At 45.4% G+C, this 23,548-nt stretch overlaps 1 protein-coding gene across 1 annotated transcript in view; it reads left to right on the top strand.

The window, feature by feature from the left end:
• MTUS2 (microtubule associated scaffold protein 2) overlaps positions 1-23,548 on the top strand; it is a 1,571,269-nt gene that overhangs the window by 1,363,738 nt on the left and 183,983 nt on the right. The window lies entirely within an intron of this gene.

Below are 23,548 nucleotides of genomic sequence, written 5' to 3'. Positions count from 1 at the left end.
TAGCTTAATATCTTCATCTGGTTTTATGGCATAAACTTCTTCTCCTTGATCCCAAGATGTCACTTATCCTTGATACTTTCTTGATGCCTTATAGAATATCTGCATTCTCTGGTCTCTGCATCTCTTCTACAGATGACAGCTCGATTCTGTGTGATGTCACCATTCATCCTTGCCCTTCATTTGCTTTGCTTCTTCAGGAATCTCATTCAAATGGCCATCATATTTTCTTGTATGCGGGTACGGTTTTATCAATGGGTACTGTAGAGAGTTGCTATTGTATGTAGCCTCATGGTGTCACGCGAGCCTTGTATTGGTTCGAGGGGGTGGCGTCGCGTGACAGCAGGAGGCGGTTGGCTGGCGGATTAGAGAACTGGAGTCCTTCATGCGGGCTCATAGAAATACACTTAAATTGAATTGACCAAAGGTCTGCGGTCATCCTTACAGTGGCGACGAGGATGACAAGTGAGCCCGCCACGAAAGGAAACCGCGCACCTCGCTGATCTCTTCCCGGGAGCATGATCAGCTGTCGCCAGAGAAGCGATCGGAGTGCCACAGGAGTTCCCCTTTTCACGGCTCTCAACCGCCACTGAAACACGCTGCGCGGACGGCGCTGCAGGGGGGCGGTCTCCCCAGCCCTGGCTGAGCGCCTGAGGCAGTCGAGCGGCCACAACTGGGAGTGCTGCCTTGGTCCCGCCCTCCCCCGAACTCCATTGGCTGACAGCATCAGAGATGAGGAGGCTGGGCACATCCAATGGGGGAGGTCCACTCATTTTGATGTGGCTGGTTGCCAGCATACAGCCAGCAATAAAATGAAGCCTGCAAGATAATTGCTTGTGATTGCAGTATCAGTCCTGCAGTCAGGAAAACTAGCTCTTGCCACATTGTATGGATTACCAGGACACAGCAACAAGGGATATTACAAAGTTCCTGCAGCAGCACAAGCAAAGAATGGTAGTGCTGTAGTGGAGTGATCCTGTGAAAAATAAAGTTTCCAGTCTGTCACTAGGAAGCCACAAGTAGAGCCAACAGTTATCCAGGGGCTAAGCCATTTCAATACAACTATGGCTGCAGCAAGTATGTCTCCACCTCCACCCTTCCTGTCTGAGCCAGGCACTCCACCCATAAGGTGGGACATATGGAAGAGGTTATTTGACACCTATCTGGTTGCAATAGGTGGAGAGAAGTTTGCTCCTGTAAGGAAAGAGGCGATTCTGCTACAGAATTTAGGCACAGAGGGTCGTAGTGTTTACAACGGCTTACCAGAGCCCCCACAAGAGGGTCAAGGGGACCTGGACCAATACACTGTGGCGGAGAAAAAGCTAGAGATGCACTTTGAGGCAAAGAAGAACATCACATTTGAAAGACATAATTGTTTCCAAAGAGTGCAGGACTCACAAGAGCCGGTGGAGAATTTCATTGCAGCATTAAGATCACTCAGCCACACATGTGAATTTGGGTCATTGACGGACTCTCTCATACGTGACCAGTTGTTGTGCTAACAATCTCAAAATGCAGGAAAGACTGTTGTCCAAGGATGTGTCACTGGAGACAGCAGTAGAAACCGCTAGAGGCATGGAGCAGACTCACAAGTACATGTCAACTATGAAGGGTGACAGACAAGAGGGAGAAGTATCGGCTGTAAGAGGTTTTAGAAAAGCAAATGAGAACAAGGAGGTTAAATGCTATAAGTGTGGCAGCAAGAGACATATTTTCACCAGTGCATTTTGTCCAGCGAGAAACATTTCTTGTTTCAAATGCAAGAAAAGAGGACATTTTGCAAGAGTATGTTGTGAGTCAAGTCAGGTAGAGTATTGAGTCGAATGGAAGGATACTGGAACAGGAAGAGAATTTGGCGGTGATGCAAGGTGCTCAAGTCAAGCAGGTGCTAGAAGTGTCAGAAGTTTCTAATAGAGGAAATGCACCAACGGATGTCTTCTTGGTCAATGGTAGGGTTGTAACAATGATAGTAGCCAGTTGCTCACCCTGGACTTTGATGTCAAGAAGAACATATGAAGATTGCCTGAAGGGTGATGTGAGTGACCTGCAGGAACCTGCAGATAGCATATGCCTATGGTAACGTGAGAATTGAGATTTTGGGAAAGTTTCCAGCAGCCATAAAGTACAAGGGTAGAAGTTGTGAGTCAGATGTGTATGTGACCCAACAAGGTTCGTCTCTGGTAGGATGGGGCGAACAACGGAGCTGGGAATTAGAATTCAAGCGAGTGCCGAAGAGCCTGTCACGATTGCGGAGATCAAAGATAAATGGGAAAAGGAATTTCCAAAAGTGTTTCAAGAAGAGTTGGGGATGTCAAAAGGATTTGAACATGAAATACAGTTAAAGGCAGGGGCTACCCCAAAGATACACAAGGTGAGGCCAATACCTCAAGACCTCAGGGCAAAAGGAAATTGATACACTGTTGCAGAGAGGCATCATAGAGGAGAGTGAGAGCTCAGAATGGTTGTCACCAGTGGTGGTGGCGGCAAAGTCGAATGGGGACATAAGACTTTGTGTTGACTTGAGGGGTATCGATAGAAACATCTTGATTGACAGACACCCCCTACCGATAATTGGGGATAAGTTATCAACTCTTAGAGATGCCAAGCTATTTTCAGTGATTGATCTTTCTCAAGCGTATCACCAGATTCCCCTGAAGGAAGAATGTCAGCACTTGACAGCGTTTATAACGATATTTGGAACTTTCAAATACTGTAGAATGCCGTTCGGGCTTGCCTTGGCGGCGGCGGTTTTTCAAAGGGTGATGGACACTATAATGGAAGGCGTAAAAAATGTAGTGATGTTCCAAGATGACTTATTGATATATGCTGGCTCTAAAAATGAACATGATGATATTTTGACTCAGGTGTTGAGCAGATTTTCCGAAGCTGGGTTAACAGTGAAAAGAAACAAATTTAAAATTGCAGTTGACTGAGTGGAGTATTTGGGGCATGAGATTGATGAGCAAGGGGTAAGGCCAAAAAAATGTTTGGTGGAAGCAGTTAAGGGTGCACCGATACCGATAGACAAAGATTAAGTAGCGGAAAACACAAGAGAGGTTAGGTACAGAAGAGAACCGAGTCTGCCAGCCGCACTCAAACCATGGAGATGGATCGCGGACACCTTTGCTAGAAATCAAAAGAAATAGCAACAAATACAGGGATCCAGCACCACAGAGAAACATCTTGCTGGACCTCAAAATCTCCGAATAAAGAGCACCCTACATATGGCATCTTGGAATATGAGGGGGTATCGTCATCTAACTACACCAAGCGACGTAAATTTGAACACATTTGAGTTGATATGCCTCCAAGAAACATGGCTGGTTCATAAGCCGTCCATGGACGGCTACGCAATAGAAGCCTCTCCAGCATCTAAGTCCATTTTAGGCAGTCCCTCTGGAGGCGTATTGACGGCAATTCGCCTGGGTTGCGGGATCACACCTAAGGAAAAGATAGCAGAGGGATACGGAATGCTAACTACGCTGACCTCATGGTACCACCAAGATCAAGCCAGAGACGCCTGGATAAACTCGGAACTGGCTGTAATAAATTTGTACTGGAACCCGGACAAAAAAAGCATCACAGAATTCTGTACCATGGTCACCATTTTAATCGACGACCTGACGGTAGACTGGAAAGTGCCAAACATTATAATCTGCGGTGACCTGAACGCCAAATGCGAGGAAAAAACGAGAGATGATTCAATGGTTACCTCGCAGATGGACGAAAGAGGTCGGGCCTGGTGCCTGCTAATGAAAACGAGAAACTTTCCTAACGTGTCATCCCTCCAAGACAAGAGAATGCAAATTCCAACGTGGGAAAGGCTCAGTTCGGCCGCCACTCTCGACTACATATTTATCACAGAAGGGCTGATACCCTACTTCAGCGATTTTGTAGTCATAAAAACAAAGGAAAGCGATTACAATCTTCTCAAAATGTCGTGGAACGGGACAGCCGTGACAAGATCCCTGTATGCAATGGTCATTGAGTCAAACCTGCAACAAAACAGACTACGCCTAACATCTGACAATGTCAGATCTTTCACATCCAATATGTCCATGAAATTCGCTCTAGCAAACGACAGGAAGAGTGACAGACGACCGGAGTACGTCTCTCTTCTGGCCCCCCACAAAGTGAAGTTTGCAGGCAAAAATTCGGGTCGGCCTACGCACACTCACTCGTTCAATAAAGAAGTGGCGACTAAAAGACAGAGAGTGAACAAACTAAAAAAAATGGCAGTAAAAACAGACTCCCCGGAAGCCTGGACCACATATCTATCTGAATATGAGTCCTATAAATTGTGGCTAAAACAGCTCCGACTGCAAATGTACCAGAACGATGCTGAAGCAATGCTCCATACTTGGGCCTCAAGAAACACTTGTGATTTCTGGTCGCTACTAAAATCAGTAAATGGACAAAAGGCAAATTCGCTCTCAAACTGTGTACCCGAACAAAAGTGGATCCAGCATTTTACAGAGCTATACCGATGCCCCTCCACCTCATCTTCATCACGAATAGTACTGCCAAACTCTTCATGGATCCTCTTGTCATCTACTGAGGACATTATTGAAGTAATAAACGTAAAGTGTGTCAGCGGAAAAAAACAACAAGTTATGGAGGAACCCGTCTATGGAACTAGGAGGGGGGCACCCAAATTCAGAACCACCGATCAAACCATACCAAGAGCAAAGAAATTTAGAAACCATAAATGTTTTATTTGTATTTCATTATATGTTTAAAATAAACATATTGAATCATGTTTCGAGCTCATTATCTGAATAATACCATTTAATTAGAAAATTGAAAAACACAGTACTTTTCTAAAAACACGACTGATAATTCAGTCAACGCTAACTTGATGTAGCCAAGCAGTCTGAACGTCATGTCGGTTAAAGGGGATCATCCAGCTGGCGGTCAGAGGCTACGGCCACATTTAACAATATAAGAACCGCCGTAGCTTACTAGACAAAATAATGTTGGTTACTTCTGAAGTTAAGACCAACAGAAAAAAGAAGAAGGGGTGCCGTGCGTCAACTACTATACTGTCATGACCTATTGAATACACTGGGTCCGACATGTAAATAGACAGTAGTTTCGATGGTACAAGGCATCTAAGCTGATTCACAATTGATGCCCATCTTCTTCAGGACGGTGCACTCCCATCAGATGTATGCCACAGGATTTTATAATGTGGAAAACTGCATGTGTAAGGCGATAATGCGTTCAGCTGTAAAGATTTGTGCAGGCTGAATCCATAATTTTGCCATTATCTCAACCTTGAATGCTGGTCACCTTTTCCCGAATGTAAATCCTGAGAAATAAATGTAGGCCAGCAAAACCAGTTCTCTATGAAGTAGAACTGAATAAGGATAAACAAGGCGAAAAAGACATTAATCTTGACATTGTGTTGCAGGCGACAGATGACATCAAGGCGTCTGCAAAAAGTTGTCCTATCAGTCAAGCTATTTGCGCCATGACTGCATCCAATAACGGTACCGGCACCGGTATGCTTCAATGGGGACTTACCATTGTAGTCTGACCTTTTCGGGACCGGTAAGTCCCCATTGAAAAAGCCATTCCCCATTCCCATTTGAGACCCCATAGGGCTCAATGGGAATGGGGAAGGCGCTAATAACGGTACCACAAATTGCGGTATCGTTATTAGCTATGAAGTCCCTTAACGGGTCCCGTCCATAACGGGTACCGTCCAGGCGTTAAAGGAGGGACCCGCTAAGGGAACTCATAGCAGGGCGGTAAGGGATTACCAGCACCGGTCTCCTTACCGGTGCCCGGTATCCCTTACTGCCCTACTCGGAATGAGGCCCACTATGTGTGTTCTTGTCCAAATCTCTTGTGTCTCTGGATCCACTCAACTCCGTGCAAAGTGTAAATCCTCTGCATTCTCCTGTCTTTCAATGCTAGGCAGAGTCGGGTGCGGCGTGGGAGGTCAGAGAATTTGCGACTAAATATCAGTTACTGGTGAATAGTACCTCTCCAGCCCAGAACTTTAAATCACCTGAAAGCATTAAAAGCAGGCCTTTTTAAAACTGTGTATGCATCTCGATATAAAGGAATACATTTATGTGCCAGGAAATCCATTTTCACACACACAGATAAGTGAAATAACAAATCCAGGTTTAAAGAAAGTCACATACACATGTCTACAGAGAACTGTGTCCACACATTCAGAAAACATGGGATACATATGGTTTCAGAACAGAAAATATAGATTCTCAAGAACATTAGCTGTGAATTCAGACTTACATTAGCCAATGCAAACAAGTCACCTTTTGCATGTAAATAGCTTAACACATAGTCCTATGCTAGCCGGTCATTGTCTATATGTCAAGTGGCCTCTACATAGTTTATATATTCACTATCTCACACCTGCACTGGAGCATTATATATGTACTCTGAATGTTGATTGATAGAACTTTCTCAGGTGCCATGCATGTCTTGATATGTGAGAAAAATCAAATGTGTAACAATATCCGCATTATGTAAAAGGTTCTAGTAAGAAATATTAGTGATGATTATATAGAGATCCATCCAAAGCATAAATGTCGGTTTGCCCAGTGTCTCTGTGATTATCATACAATTTAGAGGAAGACTTTGTGAGTGAAAGTGCATGCTTTTGTGGGCTTGTGATAGCGAGATTCAAATAGGCAGGTACATTTTCATGTGGCATTAACACCCGATCTGGCGGGCCAGATTGGGTGCTATTGGCCTACGGCCGTGAGGGACTTTAAAGAGGGTCCCTGGGCCGATAACACCCAAGGATGTAAAGACCTTTGGCACCCCGGGTTACCAAAGAGGTAACCCAGGGTGTTAAAAAAATAAGCATTTTCATTCATTGAATGGGACGTCATGTGCATCCCGTTCAATGAATGAAAATACTGTCCCAAAATGGCCGCCATGGATATGGGAGGCAGGGCTCCATACAGAGCCTCTCTTCCATTTCCATGGCAGCCAGGGATCCAGAGCAGAAGCACTGCGGCAGAGCGGCTGCCGAAGAAAACAAGTAAGTGGGGTGGAGGGGCGGAAGATACATAGCAAAATTAAAAATAAGGGAGGGTGGGGGAAAGATGGTGTTGCGGGCAGGGGAAGCAGCCTCCAGGTTCCATGGAACATGGGCCTTGATTAGCAGTTTCAGCCCGCAATCCAAGGAACCTAGGTTTAAGGGGCTTCAATTAAAAAAATAAAAATGTGGATTTTTTTTAATACCTCACTGTCTGTTTTTTGGGTTGAATGTTGGGGTGGGCTTGTATAAATGGGGACAATAGATTGGTGTGTCACATCTAAGTGAACAACTAGCCAAAAATACAAAATACTGTACAGTATGGAAGGCAAAAATCTAGCATCACATTTTAAGAAACATGGGATGTGAGGGAGGAATAGTTCTTACCACCAGTAGGGACATTAATAATGCCTCGAGTGAATTCTCCAAGAGCCTTTACTCTCCTACTGGAATGCTGAGTGTTGCTGAGTTCGAGAACCTTTTCTCAGGAATCAAAATTCCAGGATTAGATATAGGCAGGTTGGCTCTTTTGGATGAACTCTAGGATTCTGCTCAGCTGATAAAGTTGAACAATGTTCTGGGATGGACAAGATAACTATTAAATTGAACAGAAAGTTTGGTGACGTGTTGATGCCTATTCTAATGTTAAATTAAAATATTTGGGTGGCTGTTCTGCCCCTCTCAATGTCCTCTGCGCTTATTAACATGTCCTGCACTAATTTCCAACCTATCTGTCTGCTGAAATCAGAAATGAAACTGCATACAAATATTTTTAGCAATAGGGTAGATAAGGTAATTCTGACATTTATGCAGCCTAACCATATGGGCTTCCTCAAACCACAGATATATAACATGCGTGAGCTTTTAGACATGATTAATTTACATAAAATAAGCTTGTACCTACTATGACGTGTGCTCTAGAACAGCCTACCATTGGAACTAAAAACAAAGGGCTCTCTTATTCAGTTCCGCAAAGGACTTCTACCCTGGTGATATAGAATCCTCTGTTCATGTGCTGTGGTACTGGAGCATATCTTTTCTTGCGCGATATCATCGGTGCCTGGATGCTGTTAATTCCGCTCAGCTTGCGGGCTGCAAATGTTTCAAAATGAAATGACCAGGATCGATGGTGAGAAACCTTTTGACCGGGTGAGTTAGCCTTATTTGGCATCTGCCCTATGAAGGTTTGGGTTCGGTCCATGGTTCATCTCCTTATTCTGAGCTTTCAATTCTTGTTCTCAGGCCGATGATGTAGTAAATTACAGGGTCTCAGATTATCTCTGCATATGCAGAGGGACCAGACAGGTTTGCTGCCTTTTCCCCTTATCTTTTTGACTCGCTATAGGAACAATTCTCAATTCCTATTAGGAGCCATCGGGACATTGCAGGGCGTTTTTTACAAGGCCTACATTTCTAAAATGATATTTTATGCTGACAACCTGTGCTTTAGGGTCCATTCTGCATGTGGCCTCGTTGATTTTCTGGAATAGTTTGGCAACATCTCGTCTTTTAAGATTAATTAATCGAAAACTGAACATGTCCCCTTTACACAGCATGGAATGCCTTCCTATTTTTGGATTTCAGTGTTAAACAGGCAGGTACAGAAATTATGAACCAAGGGGTAAATGTCACTCATGATACCAAGGACCTTTTTGATCCACATAGGAAATGAGTTTTGAATAAAAGTACCATAATTTGCAAAAGGTGGAAAAATTAGCATCGTATTATTTGGGATAAAATACATAGCATTAAAATGAATTTTCTGCCACACATTCTGTGTGTCTTTGATATGTTACAAATACCGCTTTTCGTAAAGGTGGAAAAGTCATCCAGGGAGCTATTTAGATTATTTCTTTGGGATAATGGTTAGCAAGACAAAGATTTTGAACTCTCCTTAATGGTGAAGTTGGAAAAAAGGGGGGCTTCAGTTTCACAAATATTCAAAACTACTGTTGCACCTTTTCACTAGAGATGTGAAATCCATTTCTGGATTGCAAACCGACAGGAGGCAGTTCCAGGCTGGGAACTGTGGAATGGCTTGTGGTGGCTCCCGCTCAATGAGAGTGACTGGTCTCAAGAGATGTGCGCACTAGATGTATCCCTTTACGTACTCTCTAATGCAGTGAAGACATTTCAGTTGCTCGCCTTGATAGGCAGGACTTTTCTTTTGCTCCCGGAGGTTTCTCTTGGGAGTGACTAGACACTGAGGGCCTGATTTATGGAACGTTTCCTATGGGATTGCGCCATTATAAAACACTTCCATGAATCAGGCCCTAAAGGTCTTGGGTCGCGGCAGGTATTTTGCCTATTAGAGATGTTTGGTCCAATGACGCATTGCTGTCATTTGACTATTTGCAGTTTAAATATGAGCCTTGGGAATTGGATTGGGCTAAATATGAAACCTGCCATGAGACACCATTGCTTCTCTCTCAATCCCGATCTCACACTCTCCCGACCATGTTGCTTTACGAATGATTTAATCCTCACTCTGGCAGCCCATATGATTCCTGTAGGCTATGCTGGGAAGAAGCCCTTTAGATTTCTATTCCTACTCCAATAGGGTCAGAGGCCGGCTTGAATCTCTATAACATGAAGGTCGATCTAAACCTACAACTGAATCGGGCTATTGAGTTCATACATGTGCTAGGCAAGCAAGAAAGAGAAAGTCGGTATGGTACACATGTTCTGTGACCCGGATCATGCCTGGGTACTGAAGAGAACCATGGACCCCTCTGGAATTGGTGACAGCAATTATATTCTTAGGTACCCTTTGCTGACCCTCTTGGTAACCTTTTCACATGGCCTGGAATCTTTCCCGGGATTTGAGAAGATGGTCGTGCAGTGCAGTAATTATTGCCAGGAAGGAGACTCTGAAAAGTGACAGGAGGCCGTGCCATGACTGACAGTAGGATGAGAAATTAGGGTACATGCTACTCTGAACTGAACACAGTGCATTGACAAACTGCCTATGAGGTTGGTTTAAGAGAGCAGTTGAGAAAGCACAATGTTTGCAGCAAAATGCTGACAAATAATCAGTGTGCCATGGGGTAGAAGGGCAGTAGGGATTTAGGCAGGCTGGCAGGTGAGTAGTGGGTGGCTGGGTGCCTCAAGACAGGTGTGAGGGCTGAGGGATGAGCAGGGGATCCAAGGGTGTCGTGGAAGCAAACAACCAAAACACCAATCCAATATAAAAAGTCTTTAGTGAGTCAGTAGAGAGAGAGGTGCGCAAAGGGCCATAGTAAGAAAGGATGCAGAAGTGAGTGAAGGAATAAGGTTGCAGCAGTGGCACAGCAAGGCCTGGGAGAAAAGGAGGTTGGAAAGAGCCTAGCCCAGGCTACGTGTTTCTCATTGATAGGGGGTAACAAAACCATGCCAGGGCTTGTGTGATGCCTGGGACTAAGCAGAGAATCTCGGTGGGGGTGAGGGTTCACGTGTTTTATGTTGCATAGGGAAGTGTGTGGTATGGAGAGCTGGAACACTGAGATGATTGAATGGGTGAAGCGGCCCCATGGACTGGTGTACAAAGATGGATGTCGGTGTACCTCATATATGGAAATGTTTAATGGAAATCGTTCAAAAACAATTAAATGCTCCTGAAGCTGCATGATGGCTTTGAAGGACGAGCATGGATTGCATCGGATCTCTGAGACCTTTCTCTTCGTGTCCACGGAGGGTGTATCAGTGGTTTTTAAGATGGAAGTTGGGCTTGGACCTCTGATGTCAATGTATTGTTTTATACGTGACGGGGGCTCACATGGCCCCAATGACTGCCTCTTTGTGAATGACCTTAGCATAGTGATGTTTTTCCTGTCAGTGGGTCATTGGTGGTCTGTGGATGGCATACCGTTTTACTGCTTCCACTGGTTGTAGTGCTAAGCATTAGCACCATGATGGGAGGCGTCAGCCAATCAGGTGGCTTGGATCGCAGGCTGAAACCGGTGATCTCAGCCCGCATTCCAATGCGCCTGATTGCCGGTGCCCCCTGCCGCCATCTTCCCCCACCCTCTGAGCCCGTTTATTTATTTTTTCACCATTCCCACCACCCACTTACCTCATTTCGGCTGCGGCGAGTGCTGCAGCCGCTCCTTCCTCTTGGTTCCTGGAGGCCACCATGGAAAGGGAAGAGGGGCTACGTACGGAACCCTGCCTTCCCTTTATATGGCAGCCATCTTGGAATAGTGTTTTCCTTCTGCGATTAGGATGCCGCGAGGCTTCCTGTTCGCGTCACGTAAATACTTTAAATTAGCCCAATCCCAGCATTTGGGATGAGTGCTAATGGCGTTAACACCCAGTTCCAAGTGCTGGAACAGGGGTTAATGCCCCGTTGCCCTCTATAACTCGGTCTACCGGCCCATTATCCCCCATTACATCCCTTGGAAGGGGAGGGGAGTTAATGCCACATTCATGCAGAATCCAACCACCTAAGTGGGTGTTACTGCACCTCTGTTCAGGTTTCTGATCGGAAATTATTGTAGCAAGCCTTCTGATTGAAATATCCCCTCGTCCAAGCCAGACCTCTCCAGCATCAAGGTGGCCCACTTTCCATGGGTCAGCCCTGCAAAGGAGCACTGTGCCCATGACACACTCTGCTGCTATGGACCGTCCTGGCCTCAGTGGCGTGTCCAGTGAGTGGCCTAGGCTGGCACGTGCTACCCCTGGAATCTGATTGGCCACCCCAGATGCCACCCCATTATCCTAAACTATGATCATATTGTGTGTGTGCTCGTACTTCATGCCACCCCTGCATAAGTCAGGGCCCCACTTAGGCCACCCCAGTCAAAAGACTCTGGACACGCAACTGGCTGGCCTGCTTTTCAAACATACAATGAGTTAAAAAAAGATGTGTTATGTTTTTGCTTATTGCTTCTCTGGCATGTCTGTGGCATACATTAGGTCAGCCTCGTGTTCAGCTCTCATGTTCCCAGATTCCACAGGGATTTAAGAGGCTGAATCCTGCGCATTACAGAGCTCTGACTAGGCAGGCTGCGATGACTACTACCAACTGGACAGACATTACTAATACGTGATGGGAAAGCCTGAGCCAGCACTTCTACACTACTGGGGCACTTCATCTTTGCAACCTGCGCCGCATTTGCCAATATTTAGCCTGTCCCAAAAATATAAATCTAATCCGTTGTACATGAGATACCAGCCAGTCCCTAGACTCATGTTACTGATGTCTTCTGCCGTACACACCCCTCCCCCTCTATGAGAAACCAGAAGGTGTCTCACCCGCTAATCCCAGCTGATCTCTCTCTCAGGTGGCATGGGCACGGCCATTGCCTTTAGATCCAGACCCTGGGAGTGGACCAGTGTGGCAGGATCACCTGGGTGAGGGGTCTTCAGGGCAGTGGGAGTGGGATGCCTGATGGTGGGACGCGGTATCCCTTTCTTCCTGGTAACATCTTTACCCCATCCTACATGTTAGGATACATGGAAACTACCCACTCCCCTCATTTTTCTGCATGAACACTTTCACACAGACAGTCCACTCTGGGAGAAAACAGACTCACACCCAAGCCATGTACCTAGCATGTCTCACTAATATGGTGAGGTAAGGTCACACAATTACTATCAATCACTCACACCTGACTGCCATTAAACTTCCCCACATGGATAAAAGGTGGCGCACGAGAGCACACTCTGAGCAAGACAAGGCACACAAAGCTACAGCAGTTTCGCGTCGGCAGCTGAACGAGGGAAGAAAGATGGCAAACCAAGGAGGGTTCGTAAGAAGGGAAGCACCATTGACCTTTTCAGCAAGACGCCGTTATTTTCAAGAATCCTTCAAGGCAGAAAGCATAAGGCCAGCAAACCAGACTGAAGAATCCTGTATTGTGTGTCGGAGATACCGAGAGCTCTCCCGTGTAACTGACCAAGACGGGGAGGAGAAGCAGACACCATGGTATTGTCCTTGGCTCCATGAACAAAGAAGTGCCAGAAAGATCAACAAAGCCGGTGAGTTGGGGAGACCGATCTGTGTCAAGGTTACAAGCGACAAACTTTGTTTAACAAGTGCTGGAATGAACATTGTTAAACGCATGTGATGAAAGACGCAAGTAAAGCTAAACTGCTGATGAATGTTTGAACTTGAGAAGGAAAGATACAATTCCATTGACAGAGTGGTCTGGCTCTGTGAATGTGCTCAATCGAAAGTCTCTATAAGGTATCCCGCCAAGAGAAACGAAAGTAGAAGATTGATTAGAACAATTGTGTGAAGCGTATCTAAGTGGTCCTGTGATGGTTTAAGCAAAACCCATTGCAAATATGAAAGTCTTCGATTCTGACGTCAAGGGATCTGAGCACGAACAAGGGGGATCCATGGTCTGAACCCAAACGAGGGAGACGAATTGTAAACATTGTGGAAAAGGGATCTGAGCCTGAATGAGGGGGATCTGTGGTCCGAGCCCTAACGAGGGAGACCAATTGCGAACATTGTGGAAAAGGAGTCTGAGCCCGAAGGAGGGGGACCTGTGGTCCGAGTCCGAATGAGGGAGACCATTTGTGAACTTGTGAATGTGAAAACCCTGACAGCGGAAAGGAACATTTGGTTTTGTTTGTTACATAGTGCACTCTGCAATAAGAGACTGTTATTGTGAGTGAGACTTTTGTAGAAGGCCCTGATGCCTACATTTTGAACTGTTGCCTCTTGGCCAGGAAGCCAGAGTGTGTGCAAAGCTTGCATGTATCGCCTTGCCCCATGCTGAAAATGTGGGGAAGGAAAGCCAACTTCTCAACCATCTTGACATATTCTTTCTTGAACACTTTCCTTCAGCATACATTGTTTTGAATTTAGAAGTAAGGATTGGCAATAGGTTTATTAGTATTGGCCCTTTTATTTTGACAGAGACTCTACTAGAACTGTGTTATTTATTATTTGATGGTTGTAGCTTTCTCCCATCCTTAGATTTAGGGTTAGATAGGGGTTCAACTAACCTATTTGAAGTTCAATATACACCCTTGAACTGAGATAACTTGTGTCTGTCTTCACTGTGTGATGACATGCCTTCCTTACACCTCACAGATCCTTAGGGCAATACAAGTAATGATTGGGCATTATAGATGATGACATGGCTGAGCCATTTAATGATCTATTGTATTTATTTATTCATATAAAGAAGGAACAATGCTCTTTTGATCACAAAAGAATGAATAATAGATACAAAATCAGATTTGATGAGAAGCAGCAAGCCTCTTACAATGGAGTGAGTTTGACGGACATTGTGACCAGGCTGTGGAGGGGAGTTAATGGAACAGTCACCTGGGTCAATACATTCATGGAAATACATAGATTAAGGACAACCAACATTGGGCATTTTTAAGTGCAGGTAGATGGTACAGCTAGCTGTGCTCGGGATGTGACCATGATGGGTGAAGTACTAGAGTGGAGGCAGAGGAAGTGAGGAACAGAAGCAGGTTAGAGGTGAGGGAAAAATGTTAGCTAGCAGGCAGATGAAGGTTAAGAGGGTAACTCAGAGGCAATGAGGTTGGCTTTTAGTTTGGTTTTGAACAAAACCATGTGGAATGTTTCTTGGATTTCCGGGAAAGAGAATTCCATGTGAGTGGAGCAAGAAGAGAGAAAGAGTGGAAGCAAGAGGAAGCAAAAGAAGGATGAGGATCCACAAGGGTAGTCGAAGAGGCAGAGCAGAGATTACAGAAGGCTTATAGAGTTGGATAGAGGAGGTTAGATACAGTGGTGCCTTACCGTTGACAGATTTGTGAACCAAGAGAAGACATTTTAATCTGATCCAGTTTTGCATAGTCAGCCATCCAGCCTGGTGAAGGTACGTGGAGGTAGGTGTGAAGTGAGGGAGTTCAAAGAGAGTCCTGGTAGCAAAGTTAATGATATTGTCGAGAGGACAGAAAGCATAGTTGGGGAGATCAAAGAGGATGCTGGCACAGTAGTCCAGTTTAGAGAAGACAAGAGTGGTTAAAACCTACTTGGCGGTGTTGAAAGAAAGTAGGGTCCTGATTTTCCTGATATTCATGAGGTTGAGGCAAACTGCTGTTCCTGTTTGGTAGATGAAAGTAGAGAAGGTGTGCAAAGGGTCTTAGATGACACTGGGGTTTCTGTGGAGTGACAGGAGCGGAAACCTGCTTGTAGGTCGTCTCAAATTTTGTGGGTGTGTAAGAAATTGGTGAGATGGGTTGAACACAAATCTTTCGAGCACTTTAGTGTAGTGCGGAAGGAGGGACACGGTGCAAAAGTTAGCCAGTAGGTTTGGGACAGCCCATTGCTTTTTTGGGAGAGGGATGAATGGGCTGTTTCAAACACAGTGGGAAAGGAAGTGGAGTAGAATGACAGGTTGAAGAGTTCAGTGAGGTGAGAGGCCAATAGGCTCGAGTATCAGTGGAGCAAGAGGGTTTGAAGGGATACAAGATGGAATAGCCTGCATCGGTAGAGATAGGTCTATGGGCCTCATTACAAGTTTTCCGGTACGGGAACTACAGTAGCGGTAAGCTTGCGGGTACCGTTGTTCCCAGACCGGCAAACTACGAGTTGTGCTTGTAGGTGCCTTTCTGCCCACCAGGTCTGCCCTGGCGGGCAGAGCGGCACCTATGAGCACAGCATGTCGGATGCACCGGAACCATTCTAAATGGTGCCGGTGCATCCGACCTCCCCATTCCCATTGACCCCTATTGGGCTCAAATGGGAATGGGGAGCATTTTTTCCGGCACTCGCGAATGGGTAATTTATCACAGGGTATTGGTGCCTTCTTAGCCCTGTAAGCACTGGGAGGCCACCACCTTGCCTTATGGGCCACAAGCTCCAGCCTCTAGCATCCGCTCTCCCTCCCTCCTCAATCCACACTCCACCACAAGGTTCGCAACCGCCTCTCCTCTCCCTGTGTGCCAGAACCTACCTGTCCTTCATCATCCACATCACCTGCCTCGGCTCTCCTTTGAATTCGCCAATCTCCTCCACTATGGAAATGGAGAAGGGACTAGGAGTAGTTACCTTCTTCATTTTCCATAGCAGGCATTTTGTTTTGTAGTTTGTTTTCGAACTTGGGAAACAGCCACCATGCCATTTCGCAACTTGTAAAAAACGATTAGAACCGCGGAAATCATGCCAAATTGCTAATAGCTATAACCTCCTTTGTGGGAGCCATTACTGGGAGTTAATGGCACTAGGCCCTCGTTCTGTCCCTCACAAAACTTGGGCCCTGGGGCATTACCTGCCAGTAAAGCCCAACCAGCGTGGTTGTTGCCTAATTAGCTCCTTTCAAAAGCTCTTCTATATAACACTGTGGCAAGCAGCGTACCATTAAAAGGAGACCTAAAACATTGAACACTCATATATCAGGTTCTTCTCTTAGCATGAAAAAGTGCACCCTGGCACCCCTTGCTTATCCGGGGTCACTCACATCGGTTAAGGGAAGCGATTGTGAGCGGAACTGCGCTTCTTATAATACCTGGTTCCCTTCTGAATGCGCCATCGCCAAACGGAAAAGGCTTGCATTAAAGTGCAAGTGGTCGGTGTCCTATTCTGATGCATATAGCTTGACTTTATGCCACTACCTTACTACTTATAAAGATTTGATAAAAGCCAATAGAAAGATGCATTAGACATGTACATGCCCGAGACCCAAATACTCCAGCACCTCTATATGAACATGAGTGTTCAAAACTCCTGCTTCTACTGACCTCCACAGCAAACCAAGCTTTCAGAGTTTCAGCAATCTAGCTGGTTTAAAAAAAATTTAAATATCAATAAAAGTGTTTTCGTGTTTCTGCCCCATATAAGCAGGACGATCTCACAAGGCCAGTCCCTGAGAATGCCGTGGATTATTTTCAGCCTCTTAAGTTGGCCGATACTCATTCATTGATGACAAATGGTAAAATATCATGCTCCTCTTTGAGCCCCCTAATGGTCTTGAACTACAGACTACAATATTTACAAATTCGGGGTCACAACAAGGAGAAAGATGGGTCTCTATACCAGATATAATAATTATGGAGAACAATCTGATTCTAATTAAGTTGAATCAATAATGAGCCCTGTCTTGAAGAGGACCGAATGTAGTCGAAACACGTGTTGACATAGGGGCAATTGAATAAATAATAAATCTTTAATTTGATATACAATTGCTGGAATTAAGTCAAATAATTGAAACTAAGGTGGACGGGCGCAATACCGGGGTGACACAGTGTATACTGTTTTTGGATTAAGGTATGGGGATACCTTAAGACCTCCCTCTGAGCGACAGTCCAAGTTTAGAAGTTACTAAGTGGTATGAGTGACGAAACTGGTATCTGGCCAGTTAGCAGTACAGAACCCAGTTTTATAGCTGAACTAGGACTCATTGGGGATAGAGGTGGCATAGGGATCCTGGTACTGTTTGATCTTATGGTGGCCTTTGACAATGTTAATCAATCCATACCTGTCTCTCAATTTAAAGAGATTGGAGCCCGTTTTCCCCTTCTCACATGCATAGAATCCGTCTTACCTCATAGACAACATAGGCTATGCCCCTTTCTCATCCTATCCTTAAGTGGTCGAATACACAGTCTGTACTATCTGTACCCGTTGCATACTTGAATCATGTCGATGTAATCGACATGCAACTGCTGAAAAGGTCCATTTAGCCTGGGGATGACTCCTCTCATTACTATTAATGTGTGCCCAGCAGTGAATTCCTGGCAGATCATACAGATCACCATGTAAAATGTAACATGCTCTGCTAGATTCGGTATGAACCAGTCTTGCGCGAGCATTGCTGTTACAATCTCTTTTGACATATGCGCCGGGTAATGTAATTGCTCCAGCGCTATTTTTAACAGGGCTACAGGCATCACCGGGTTACCAGTGCTGTCTTGTCGCCACAAGCTGTCAGAGGGGTTTAAAGAACACCCTCGACGTTTCCACAGGTTTTTCTCTTCCTGTGGTGCCTCCCCTTGGAGCTCCATTAATTGGGTTTGCCCAAGATCGTTATAGGCTTCGGAAGTTGTTCGACCAACCAACATCCTTTCATTTGTGCACACCATTTCCACTTCCATACCGTCTCGCTTCTGGATGCCATACGCTTGGCTTCCGTGTCTGCTGTGTGATTTCCGTGTGAGATAAAATCTGTCCCCTTGGTGTGGGCGGTGCATTTCACAAACGCTATGCCCACTCGGAGCTTAGTGCCTTAATCAGCCTGTCCAATAAGGCTGCGTGCTGCACTGGCGTGCCATCCGCTCAGAGGTAGCCCCTCCTTTTCCAGCGCATCCTGTTGATGTCACATAGGCGGAGTCACTGTACACCGTTACTTCCTGGTCTGTGTGATTCTCAATGAGTATCAGCGCCAATAATTCTGCAGCCTGTGCTGAATAGTGAGATGGTATTTGTACACTAAGAAGCACTCGAAACTCTCCATTCGCTGTGTGTTTCATCAGCCACGCCCGTGTATCTTTGCCCATCACTTTGTTCGATTTTTGAAGACCCATCAATAAAGATGATCTCTCCTCCTGCCAGGGCATTTTCTTTTACCCTGGGAATTTCAGCATAGAATTCTTCATAATTCCCGCAGTCATGCATCAGTTCTCCCTCAGTGACTGGTTCTGCAATAAACATAGCTGGATTTACCATCTTACATCGAGCTATTTTGATTGATGGGTTTGATATGATCACTTCATAGGCAGAAGATCTCTGGGATGCCAATGTGCCCTTTGGTTTCTCTAGAATGGCAAATAGTGAGTGCTCGACGTACAACATCATGGAGCATCCCATCACAATGGTTGTAGCCTTCTCTGTGGCGAACGCTGCGGCAGCTAAACTTTGTTTGCATGGGAAGTGGCCTATCATTACCGGGTCCAGATTCCCACTGTAGTACGCAAGGGGTTTGTACCCCAAGGAGGTTTATTGAGCGAGTACTGCCGTCATGACGCTGCCATTTGTGTGTGAAAACAGGTAAAATTCCTCGGCATAATTGGGAATTCCGAGAACTGGAGCTGTGCAAATCACTCTCTTGAGTTCAGCAAACCCTTCCTCCATGGCTTCAGACCATTCAATTTTTTCCTTTGTCACTTGGGCTTTCTTTAAGGCCTGAAGTAAAGGCTTAGTATAAGAGATGTAATCGAAAACCCATGCCCTAACGTACTTGCATAGGCCTAGAAAGCTCTGCATTTGCTTTATCCTGAGCGGCTTAGCCGTGTTCATTATGGCTTCAGCCCTTTCTGGGGCACTTTCTTTCCTTCGTGTGAGATCAGCTGGCCTATGTACAGCACTTCTTGCTGACAATATTGTCATTTTTCTTTGTCAACTTTATATTCTTAGCCAATATAGACAGTAGCTGTACAGAATTGTGCCTGCATTGTTCTTCCATGGTGCTGCAAATGAGGACGTCATCCACATATTGTAAGACGACACTTTTTAATGTAATATTGCTCAAATCCATTTGCAGGACTCCGTTGAAAATGGATGGGGACTCACAGTACCCATTTGGCAGCCTTGTGCTTTTTAGACGCATTTGTCTGAACGTGAATGACGTCAGATCTTGTGAGTCACTGTGCAACGGGATTGAGAAAAATGCATTTTTCAAGTCAATTACTGTGAAATATTTCGCCTCAACGGGTATATTACATAGAATTGTAGACGGGTTAGGGACTAAAGGCAACTCGGCCTCAACAATATCGTTTATCGGCCTTAGATCTTGAATTATCTTTCAAGACCCCACTTTGATTTCTTGACAGGATAAACTGGCGTATTACATGGTGACTCTGATGTCACTAAGATGCCCTGGTCCATCATGGCAGAAATTGTCTTAGAAATCCCTTTGTCTGCCTCTCGGGACATAGGATATTGTCGGGCTCTTGGTAGGATTGCTCCTGGTTTCAATTTAATTTTCACTTCTCCTACCCCCTTCAAGAGGCCTATGTCATAGGGTCCGGGAGTCCATACTGAGACAGGCACTTTGGCTATATCGTCATCAAAATATTCAGGACGTTTCAGTGACAACATTATTCTCTGCGGTACTTCTCTTTTAATCATCTTTACCCAAAAGGTGACACTTACTTCTACCATTGTCTCTCCTATGTCTGTTTATTCCTCGAATAGATCATCATCGGTGACGTCAGTCACTCGATATCCTTCTTCGATGGCGATAATCGCGCACCATTGTCTGCCCTCATCGTCGTAACTGTCAACCAGCACCACTTTCCCTCGCACTGCAGCTGTGTGTATTATAAAGGGAAATGCCTGTCCCTCCTCCTCACGCATAGGTATCCGTGGTCTGAATAAAAACTGATCAGGGGTTCTCACCACTTTCTCTGCAAGGCCTGGCAATCCCGCCATAAGCACACGCATGCCATATGCGAATATTTCTGGCTCTAATGGTATGGCCCTCATGGCTATGTGTCCTGAGTATGCTCTAATCATTTCACATACATTTGAGTAGTGCATTCTTGGAGTGGAGCATATTATGCCCTCCTCTGTGAAGGAAATTGTCATGTTCAACTTCGTCATTAAGGCCTCTGCCCAAAATGTTTACTGGGGTCTGATGTGAGTATAACAAGGGTACATTAATTTTGCACTCTCCTCTGGAGACTGGAAGTGTGTTTTTAAAGGGAACTCGACTGTGAGCTCGTGTGAAACTCTGAGTATCTATGGCCTCACCGGACAAGGGAAACTTGCCTTCACGTATGCACTAGCGTGTTGCACCCGTGTCTACTAAGAAGGAATAATCTTTACCCCCTATAACGACATCCACCCTAGGTTCCCTGTGAGGGTCTGGTGTCACCGATAGGATAGAGCACATCAGGGTTCTCAGTGAGCTGTCCTAGTTTATATACAAATTTGGCCCACTGTGCATTTGTGGATTTCCCCCGTTCCCATTGTTACTCCCTCTTCCAGGGTTTGGAGCTTGTTGGACTTGTCCTTGCGGAAAACTGCTTATTCTCTGTGGCTGTATTCCTTGTTGCACTCCTGACATTTGTTGTTGTACCGTGTGACTCTGTGCAACGCCCTGTTGTAAACCTTCAGGTGGATTTGCCATGCCTGCTCCCATCCCATGGCCGTTCTGCATCATGCCTTGGTTTCTGCATGTGCGCGCCAAGTGGCGTAATATTCCACACAGCCAACATACTGGCGGTGGTCGGATTATTTGTCCATTTGACATATCTGGGTTTCCATTTTGCACGTTTTGAAAACCTCCCTGATTATTTTGGAAGCCTCCTTGACTGCTCTGCCATCCTCTTCCCCTAAATCCTCTTTCCCGTGGGTAAAATCCTACATTGCCCTGATTATTCTGTTGTGGACTGGCCGCCTGCTGCATGCTTTGTTCGGCTGCGCTAGTTAGCTTGGCTCCTTCAAGAGCATACTTTGATAGTTTCTTCTGCACTAGCTTAGCTTCCTCACCCTTTCGCGTTGCTTCCTTTTTGCAATTCTTTTCTTGCAGCAGTCTGCAGTAATGTGTGATAGTCAACTGTATTTCAGCCCAAGGTTTAGCCTCAACGCCTACCAATTTCTCGAGTTGTTTCTGTACCGGTTCTGGCAAGCCTTGGCACAATATATGATAAAACACAGGTATGGATTTTGTCCAAGATTCATGCGTTTCAAGCAACCATGCGTCTTGGAAATTCTGTATATAAAGTAAGGGATCTTCAGAATCTTTCATTTTTTGAGTCATTATAGCTCCCATATCGGAAGTATCGGGATAAAGCACTTGCAGTGCTTTCCATACTGCTGCTCTGCAATTATTAAATGGCGCTCTGTCATGTGCAGTATTTATTGTGGTTACACCAGGGTACCCTGCCCGTGCCCACACATCATCCGCTCTCTCACCAATTATGGCGATTAGGAGACCCTTAATGTCCCCTATGGCTAACGTGCTCCTCCTGTCATTTTTTTCCAACTCCTCTATCCACTTTCCGGCTCCAGATGTCAGAATTGGAAGCTTGTTTCTCAAGTTTTCCCAATCCATGTGTGGCCATGGAATATATTGTGGTCTTACTTCCCCCTTCTCTAGTAGCGGAAACTGGAATGCGTAGCTCTCCTTTTCTTCTCTAATTGTTCTCCTGTCTATTGCAGGGGTAATATTACCGCATCGCCGTCTACCTGGCAATGACCTAAGCCTGTCCACATAGGGTGATGAAGACACCCCCCTCTGACCGTGAGATACTTCTTCATGTCAGTCAGACTGCCTGGCGGACTCTGATGCCCTTGGTGTAGGCTCGCTAGTGTCTGACCATCTTATCTCCTTTTCCCTTGGGAGTCGTCTTTCACTTCGTCTCCCTCCTTCTTTTTCCTCGCGCTCCTCTCCTTCGGAGTCGGACATTGTGTGTTCCGAATTTATGCAACTTCTTGTGTCCTCTTTATTCCTACTTATTTCTAGCCTAACCAGGGATAGGTCTCTATTCCCACTACTTCGTGCGACATCCTCAGTGTCATACAGCTGAGTGCTTTCCAAGCGCTCGTCTTCCCTCTCTCCTTGGGGTATTTGTTCTAGCCCCATTTCTTCAAATATTCTATCGATCGTTTCTCCGATGCTTCTGGTGTCGAAGTCATCGTCAATATTCACCCTAGACGTGCCTGGTACTGAATCGTATGCAGGAAACATTCTTCGATATCTTCCCACTCTACAACTAGATCGGGTTTTTTAACTTCCCGCTCCAAATGCTCAAGATCGCATGCTCTTTGTCTTCGCTTACGTTTGATATGGCCATCAAATTATTTTCGCTTCCTCGCCTCTTCTCTGGCCCTATCTTCTTCCTTTTTCTTTTCATTTCTACGTTCATCTGCCCTTCGTCTTTCCTCATCTCCTCGTCTCCTTATTCTTTCCTCACGTACCCTTTGCTCTTCTTCTAACCTTTGTTGCTTCTGTCTGTCTGGGTCATAGGCTGCTCTTGGGTTGTGATCAAGCTGTTTCTCTTCTCCTCGCGATAGAGCTGTTCTCGCCTTTGTATGTCTTTCCTCCTTATCCTTTCGTCTTAATTCCCTATCTTTCCCTTTTCTCTGTGTTTCATCTAACTTCTCCTTTGCCTTTACCATTTAATTTCAATAAGATTTGTCCTCCCATCCATTCATCTTTCGCAAATGCTATCTCATCAGTTCTGTCTCCGCTCCCTTTCCATCTCTTCCCTTCTCTCTCTTTGTCGAGAGATGCACTTGTCTGTGCCTGATCCTTCCTTTCATCATTGTGCCTCCCCTTGTCCCTTAGGACTGCAGAGGTAACATCCCTGTCCTTATCCTTCCCTTGAGTTTCGTCACTACTATGTGTAGGTGACTCATATGCGGGGTTGCTATGCCCCGTGGCTTCTTTAAGTTCTCTCAATGGGTATAATCCCTCGTCCTTACTTCCTTCAGCTTTCGTTTTGGGCGGGGCAGGTGGCGCAGTAGGCGTCTCACCCCCCTCTGTGCATATATTAAGTATCCAATCTGTTGGCGGCTCCTCCTCCTTTGTCTGTTCGTACATTTTGCACAATTCGAGAATGGCAAGGCGTTTTTCCAACTTAATATGTCGTCATGTGTTGTAAGATGGCTTTAGATAAAGACCCATTTTGCGGCCATGGCATAAACATCTTGTGGACAGTAACTTTAACCCACTCAGTGCT

This window comes from Ambystoma mexicanum, chromosome 7q (genome assembly GCF_040938575.1).
Source record: "Ambystoma mexicanum isolate Mex_15411 chromosome 7q, UKY_AmexF1_1, whole genome shotgun sequence".
Classification (NCBI taxonomy): Eukaryota; Metazoa; Chordata; class Amphibia; order Caudata; family Ambystomatidae; genus Ambystoma; species Ambystoma mexicanum.
The sequence above is the reverse complement of the archived record's forward strand: the minus strand, read 5'-3'. Positions and strand labels throughout refer to the sequence as shown.